Source organism: Octodon degus, unplaced genomic scaffold, assembly GCF_000260255.1.
Source record: "Octodon degus isolate 3935 unplaced genomic scaffold, OctDeg1.0 scaffold00177, whole genome shotgun sequence".
Lineage (NCBI taxonomy): Eukaryota > Metazoa > Chordata > Mammalia > Rodentia > Octodontidae > Octodon > Octodon degus.
Window position 1 is genome coordinate 710,364 of NW_004524753.1, and position 7,815 is coordinate 718,178.

The window sequence follows — 7,815 nt, forward strand, 5'->3', positions numbered from 1 at the left end:
TATTGGCAGGACTAGGGATTGAACTCAGGCTCTTGCACTTGCCAGGCAAGTACTTATTCTAATGAGCTATCTTCCCGGCCCCCAAAATATAATTTTTGATAGATGATTGTACATCAAGATAAGACAAAGGTTAGAAACTGCTTTGAAATGAAGAGCAAATGGTGATTATCCTAAAATTAAGATTTAGTTTTAACAAATTTCAATTTAAAATCTAACAGTTTTCCTCAAAGTTATTTGAGATTTTTTAATAGAATTAGTAAATAATCTAAATGGGTAGAAATACTGAATGCTTTGAATTTTGAAAAGGAGCTATGAGAATATCCTGTTTGAAGCAGCTTTGAAAATATACTGTTGAAGACAACAATAATTCAAATAGGATCTAAATATTGAAGAAACACTAAAGATAGCTGCCGAATAAATAGAGCATAAGTCTGAGGAATAAATTATACCACATGCCAGAGTGTAATATGTGATATAGAAGCTACAACAAAGGTAGCATAATAGAATAAATCCTCCTGGGATAGCTGATTACTATACTATGGGGGAACATGTGTGTGTGTGTGTGTGTGTGTGTGTGTGTGTGTGTGTTCCCCTGCACCCCTCCAGGTTAAGTGTAACTAAAGATCTAAGCTAAAAACAAAAACAAATCACAGATAAAAGTCCAAGTATGAATAGTTTTCTCCATGGAAAAGGTAACACTGGCTGGTTTGAAGTAACTGAAAGAAGCACATAGAAACAATGGAATTCACCCCTATGGAACACTTTTATACATCTGTTCAAAATGGATTAAAATAAGGAGCCATGGGATTTTTTTTTTTTTTTTTGGTTTTGTGGTACCAAGGATTGAACTCAGGACCTTGAGCTTGCCAGGCAAGCGCTTATTCTACTGAGCTATCTCCTTTGCCCAAAATAAGGAGCTATAGGGAACTATATTTGTAGTAAGAGTGGGCATTCTTATCCGCATCCTCCTACTAGAAAGAGTTAATACATATAATCATGTGACAGACAGTCTCATAGTGGAAAAATAATGTGGTCTAGTCACACAATGGAATTCAGTTTAGCCATTAAAGTGAATGAAGTGGGTCTTACAATATACCAAAATATATAATACTGAGTCTAAAAAGACCAAGATGCAGAATGCTAAGTTTAAACTATTATTTGCCATATAAAATTTAGACACACACAAGTCAGTATTTTATGTACATACGTGTGTGGGGACCAAAAATATGGAAAACGTGGAAGGGAAAGATACATGGGAACTGTAAATGAGGGGTGGGAAGTGGGATCAGGAGAGGGTATAAAGGAACTTTAAATGTATTACTTTTCTGGGGCTGAGGATATATATAACTCAGTGATTTAAGCACCTGCCTGGCAAGTGCAAGGACCCGAGTTCGATCCCCAGCACCACAGTCCTCTAATCCCAGTGCTGAGGAGGCTGAGACTGGAGGATCACTATGAGTCTGAGCTGTATAGTGAGACTCTGTACCAAACAAATGAAAAATTTTTAAAAACCTAAAAAAAATTACTTTTCTGTATGCCCCAAATATTCTAGTCATTTAAGAAAGTATGAATTGCTAAGGAAAACTAGAAAATTCAAAAATATATATGTGCAAACTACACAAAAAATTCAAAAGAGAAGAAGTATGTACATAAAAAGACACATAGGATCCTTAGCGGTAAGAGAAGTTAAGATTAAAATGAAGCACCAGTCACCTGCAGGAGAAAGACTGGAGCCCAGTCATCTCTAACGAAAGAAGTTACGAGCGTGGCACAGAGAACCTTACATTTTCAGAGAAGAGCACGTGGCGCCCAGTGCAGGAACCCCGAGTGGCAGAAGGTTCTTCACTTGTCCTTTCAGCTCTTCATGGTTCAGCTCTCACTCATCATGACTTGAATCTGAGGGGAAATTTTTCCTTTTTTAATTAATTTTATTGAGAAACAAATAGCAATGAGACAGTTTCAAAACCAATTTGTGGGACAGTTTCAATAATTAATACATTACATATTATTGTCTTTGTAGTGGTTATTCATAGTACAAATGCAGATATGATATCCTGTCCAAACACTATTAGTGCAGATCCTCCTTCTCATTGAATTAAGAGAAAATAGCTGTATATCTATGGAAATTTTTCTTTTAAAGAAAATTCCAGAAACAAAGACTTGTGAAAGTAGCCAGGGAGTGTCTCACAACGGTTTCCCAAATAACCATCCTTAAATGTCCTTCAAGTAGAACTTCTAATTCTCAAACAGCAACCAAATCCTCAGGCTTTGCTCAGAACATTCAAGTCAATCCATAATCCTGCAAATGGAATCCAGACTTCTGTTGAGATCTGCTTCCCACCTCCAATTCATCTATCAGCGTGTAGGACACACACACACACACACACACACACACACACACACACACCCTAGAGTTCACTTGTGTTTTTTGTTTTGTTTTTAAGGTCTTGTCAGTCAGGACAGGGGTTTGTCTTTTGTGAACGAACTGCTTTTTATACATCAGGGACTGACCAGAACCCCCAGTGACTGTCATCAGCCCTTGGCTTTTTCCATTTGTTGGTAAAGAGAATGGTGGGGGGCATCAGTGGAATAGAGATGTTGAAGCAGTGGGAGGCATTTTTTATTTTTGTTTTTGTGTTTTCACAAGGGAGTCCTAAATATATTGAATTTCTGGCTCGCCTCAGTTCCTGAAGCTATTGCTTTCAGACTCCCGTCTGTGAAGCTTTTACCCTCCCCCTCCCGCCCAGCGCCTCCATGGTGGCTAAGGAGAGAGACAGCAAAGAAAAAATTGTGCTTCCTTTTACAGTCTAAATATTTGAGTTCAGGAGTAAACAGAGATGTGTTTGTGTGACAGTTCTCACCAATTCTTGCTTAGTGGTGACTTCAAATGAAAAGGGAAATTGGCAGTTTAAAGGTTCAAAGATGTTTAAAAGAATGCCCAGAATCTAGTGATTTGGTGGGTGGGGAGTGGAGGCGTGGGAAGAAAACAATTAAAAAAATAAAAGTGAGAGAAGGACTTAAGGCACCAGAAGGTAAGGAGTCAGCTGAAGCTCAGAGCTCCGGGAAGGCAACTTACTTATCTGAAGCCAGTTTGCCTCAGGTAAGGGCAGCAAGGGAGTAAATAAGAGCCTGCAACACCAGAGGCTGCACCAGGTACAGGGCTGTTCTGAGGACTCTCCATGGGCTCCCTCAGTCTCCCCAAAGACCAAAGATGAAGATAGCATCCCCACCCCCACGTTACAGTCCAAAAGACGAGGCCCAGAGAGATTCCGTTTCTTGCTCAAGACCACACAGCGAGGGAGTGACAGAGCTGAACCCTAACCAGGCATTCTAGTTAGAAGCCACCCTGCGAGTTCCTATGCTCTAGTCAAATGCCAAATACTTGATTGGAAGCCAGATGGGATGAGGGAGTGCTAAGCTGACTGCCCTGCTCGGTGAATCATTCCCAGGTGTCCTGCAGCGCAGAGCAGGGGCGGCCCTGAAGGAAGGAGCTGGGGCTGCACAGCGGATCCCTGGGTCCTCTTGCTGTCCCAAGGGGCCTCGTGGGGACAGATAGGTTCAGCTGAACTCAAGGTAGGACGTGGAACACTGGGTCTGCCAGACTGGCTCATGAAGAGCCAACTGTTATATCTTTAGGAATATCTTATACATAATCTTTTTATCTTGAAATAGCTTTAGATTTACAGAAAAATGACAAAGGCAGCCCAGACAGCTCCCATGTGTTCTGCATGCGATCCTTTCTACTATCAACATCTCACATCAGTGAGTTTTTATAATTAATAAACCCATATTGTTTATGTTAGAGAAAGTCTATGCTTTATTCAGCTTCATTAGTTTTTATGTAATCCCCCCCTTTTGTATTTTAGTATGGGATCTACAGAATCTACAGGGTCTTACTACATAAATCAGACTTGTAGTGATCCACCTGTGTTCAGCCTCCCAAGAGCTGGGATTACAGGTGCACGCCACCACACCCAGTCTCAATTGCCCTCTCCTGCCTGGGAGTGAACCCCTGCCACTGCGTCTGCCTAAGCAGGAGCTATAATCCACTGAGCTATTTGGCCAACCCTGTAATCCCCTTTTTTAATCTAGCATTCTATTCTGGGTACAACAATATGTTTCGTTATTGTTTCTCTTTAGACTGCAATCGTTTTTCTTTTCTTGTTTTTGGCTTTTTGAGACTCTTGCTGTGTAGCCCGGGCTGGTCTCCAGCTCACAGCAATCCTCCTGCCTCTGCCACTTGATTGAGTGCTGGGATTACAGATGCGTGCTACCATGCCTGCCCTTGCAACAGAGTTTTAGATTTTTTTTTTTTGTTTTTGGTGACTGTGACAATTTTGAGGAGTGCTGGTCGGCATTTTGTAGGGTGTCTATTGACGGAGACTTATGCTTTTCTTATTTGTTAGACTTGAGTTACATGTTTTGGGGATGTAGATCCCAGAGGCAAGGAACCAGGGCCATCGCTTTCTGTCAGGAGACCAGTGTGACCTGTTGCCACAGAGACCCAGCAGAGGCAGTGCTATCAGGCCTCCTCTCTGTGAAGTTACTCATTTTTCCTGCACTGCGCTCTTTCAAGGATGTCGCTAGGCACAGCCCCACACGAAGGAAAATAATTAGGCATTTTATTAGCCAGTTATTAATGGTGGCTGGAAGTCCGGGAGGTTGGGATTTTCACCTCTTGAGCCAACTCTCTGAATGTGGGAAATGTGGACCAAGTTGGAACGGTGGTTTTCCAATGTGCCCTGCGTGTGTGGCTTGGGCTGACTTCCAAGAGAGGTGAGTGGCTAGGTGGAAGGGCTTTTGGACCAAGTGGCTCATTGGGCACAGGGAAAGCTGGGACAGAGAATGGGTGTGTTGGGTGCACATAGCTTCGAGTAAAGGAGGAACAAGAGACATGTGAGTCCTTGGGAACCTGGCAGAAACTGTTCTCTAAAAGGCTTTATCTTAATCAGAACTGGAACTTGCCGGACCTACTGTAGTTTTCCCCTTTTTATAGTAGTAATAACTATCATTTATTGAGCAACATTCGTTTATGGGTGCTTTTACTGTGGTTAAGCTGGGGTGTCAAACTGATTAGCGCGGATCCACCTGAGGGACTAGTGACGCACACGTCTAGGGTGTCATGGAGGCGGGCCCCTGGGTGCTGTATATGGTCACTGGTCCGCTTCCTCGTGGCTCTGTTTCCCTTCTCTGCCGTGCAGCCCTGCTCTGCCACACGCTTCCACCATGAGGGCTCTCTGCCTTGGAGCCAGCTGACAATGGAATAACTCCCCCCTAAAGTGTGAGCTAAGCTAAGTCTCTCCTCCTTTAAACTGGGAGGATCAGGTGCTGTGTTCAGCAAGAGGAAAGCTAGTACACAGACCTCCAGTGCGTGCATTGCGATTCTCATCTTACAGATAATAAGTGTAGTGGTTGAGCACCTTACACAGTAGTGTTGCTCTCTCGGTTGCGCTTACCTCCACCTGCCTGGAGGGTGGGTTGCTGCTCTATCTGTCTCCAGAGGGCAGAAGAGCGATTGATGGTGCGTGCCCAAGACTTGAGTGGCAGGGAGGCTGGGCTGGCATTTGCTGCTCAGGATGAGCTGTCACAGTTTGTGCTCCTGGAAGTGCGGAGAAACTGGACAGGGCCCAGGCTGCGGACTCCAGAGGGTCATGGAAAAGGGTTGGTGAGACAGCTCAGCAGACTAAGCGCCTGCTCTGGCAAGCGTGGGGATGGGGTTCAATCCCCGGCATCACATGCTGCGCCGGCCCTGCCCCCAGCTGCGCTGAGCTGGCCACCGAGACTGGGAGTGGTGACGCATGTCTGTAATCCCAGGGCTGGGGAGGCTGAAACAGGAGGATCAGTAGGAGTCTAAGCTGTGTAGTGAGACCCTGTACCAAATATATAAAAAACCAACAAAGAAAGAAAACCTACAGAGGTTCATGGACAGCCGCACACCCAAGGCCCCTGGACCACTGAGTCCTCCAAACCCTAACTTCCTTCCTGGTAATGTTTTCTTTATTTTTTCCTTGTCTATATAATTAAAAAGGAAATTGTTACATCCTTAAACTTTGCGTCTTGCTTGAACGCTATGCTGTCTTTCTGTTTTAATTTGATGTGTGACTTCATTCTTTTCAAAGCAATTTAGAGAAATAAAGTCTTATAAAACCTCCGCACTAGAATAACCATTGGGGTTTTGATTAATTCTACAAAACTGCATAGTTTATATGCACATTGAACAAATGAATATACAAATACAAAGTATTTCATTTAAAAGCCCCAAGCATAAAAAATCATTTACAACAAACAACAATAGGAATGATGCAGAATTTCAGGATAGGAGCTAGGAGGTTGACATAGTGGATTTTTAAAAATCTGTTTAAAAATCTGTCTTTCTTTCTTTGGTACAGGGCCTCACTATGCAGCTTAGACTCAGAGTGATTTTCCTGTCTCAGCCTCTCCAGTGCTGAAATTATAGGCATATGTCATTATGCCCAGACTCTGGCTGGCTCAGCCTGCCCTAAGGGCAGGGCTGGTGCAGCGCATAGTGCTGGGATCAAACCACAGTCCCTGCACTAGCCTAAGCTTGCCTAAGCAGGCGCTTTAGTCTGCTGAGCTATCTTGCTAGTCCCTGAAGATATTTTGGGACAAATAATCTTAATGAAATTTTAAAAGATTAGAACAGGACTTTCTTGAATCATGAAGATTACTGTATTGTTTTAGTAAACTTCAGTTACTATCTTTAAGACTTCCTTGGTGTTATTAGGACCTGAGCAATATTAGGGGGTTATTATTATATGATAATAATGTTATTTTCATTTTCTTCCACCACATCATTGAGACTTTTAAAACAGTACAACTAGAGGTGGACTAGTGCAAGAACTGTATTCATCTCATTTTATTTCGTCAACTTTCCTCTTTCTCCCTGCAGTCTCCCTCACACTCAGCTGCCTCTTTTACCCAGAGATCTGATCTGAGATGATTGGACCTTGCTCAGACGCCTGGCCAATGGGAAGTCAGCTTCTGGACCAGCTGGGCCAATCCTCCTCCGAAGTGCATTTACCTTGGGAGAAAGAGACTAAGCCAGGCTGCAGATGCATTGTGATGGATTGAAGGTCATAGGGACTCAAGGTGGGAGCGGAGTTGACTGTGAAGTTGAAGACGTGAAGTCACAGGATGCAGCAGAAATTGCTTGGAGAAAAAATAGGAGAACAGAGCCAAGACCCAGTGAGATTTTGGGGGTGTGGGGAGTGCTGGAGCCCAGTCCCTCATTTTGCAGTCTGGACCCTTGTGGTCAGATGACACTGGCTTGATGGTGCCTGATGCTTGAGAGGTTGTTGTTATTCCTTTTCCTAACCTTCGAAGGTGGTTTCTTTCCCACCCCAACTAATTGCAGACTAAGACAATACTACACCAAATGTCAAGTACAGGCAACAGAACAGTTTCCTACTCTTTCAGCATCACACCAAGTCACCCAGACTTCAGAGGTCTGTAGGCCAACATAAGGATGGTGCTAGGGACAGGCAAGGTAGCAGGCGTGGATGTGTTAGAGACTTGTCCATATGTTATAGCTTCTAAATGTCCAGTACCCAGTCGGAACCGGGGATTGAACTCAGGCCCTTGTGCTTGCCAGGGAAGTGCTTATTCCACTGAGCCACCTCCCCGGCCCCAAGTTTGGCAGTTTCTGATAGTATTTCTCATTTCTTTTCACCTGAAGCCTTGCAAGCCAGGGAGTATGCTCTGCCAAGATAAGTGCTCAGCAGTTTCTCAACATAGTGGCCTCCGAGTTGAGGATCACTGTACCAACAATCTGGGCTCCTCCACTCATGATGGGTG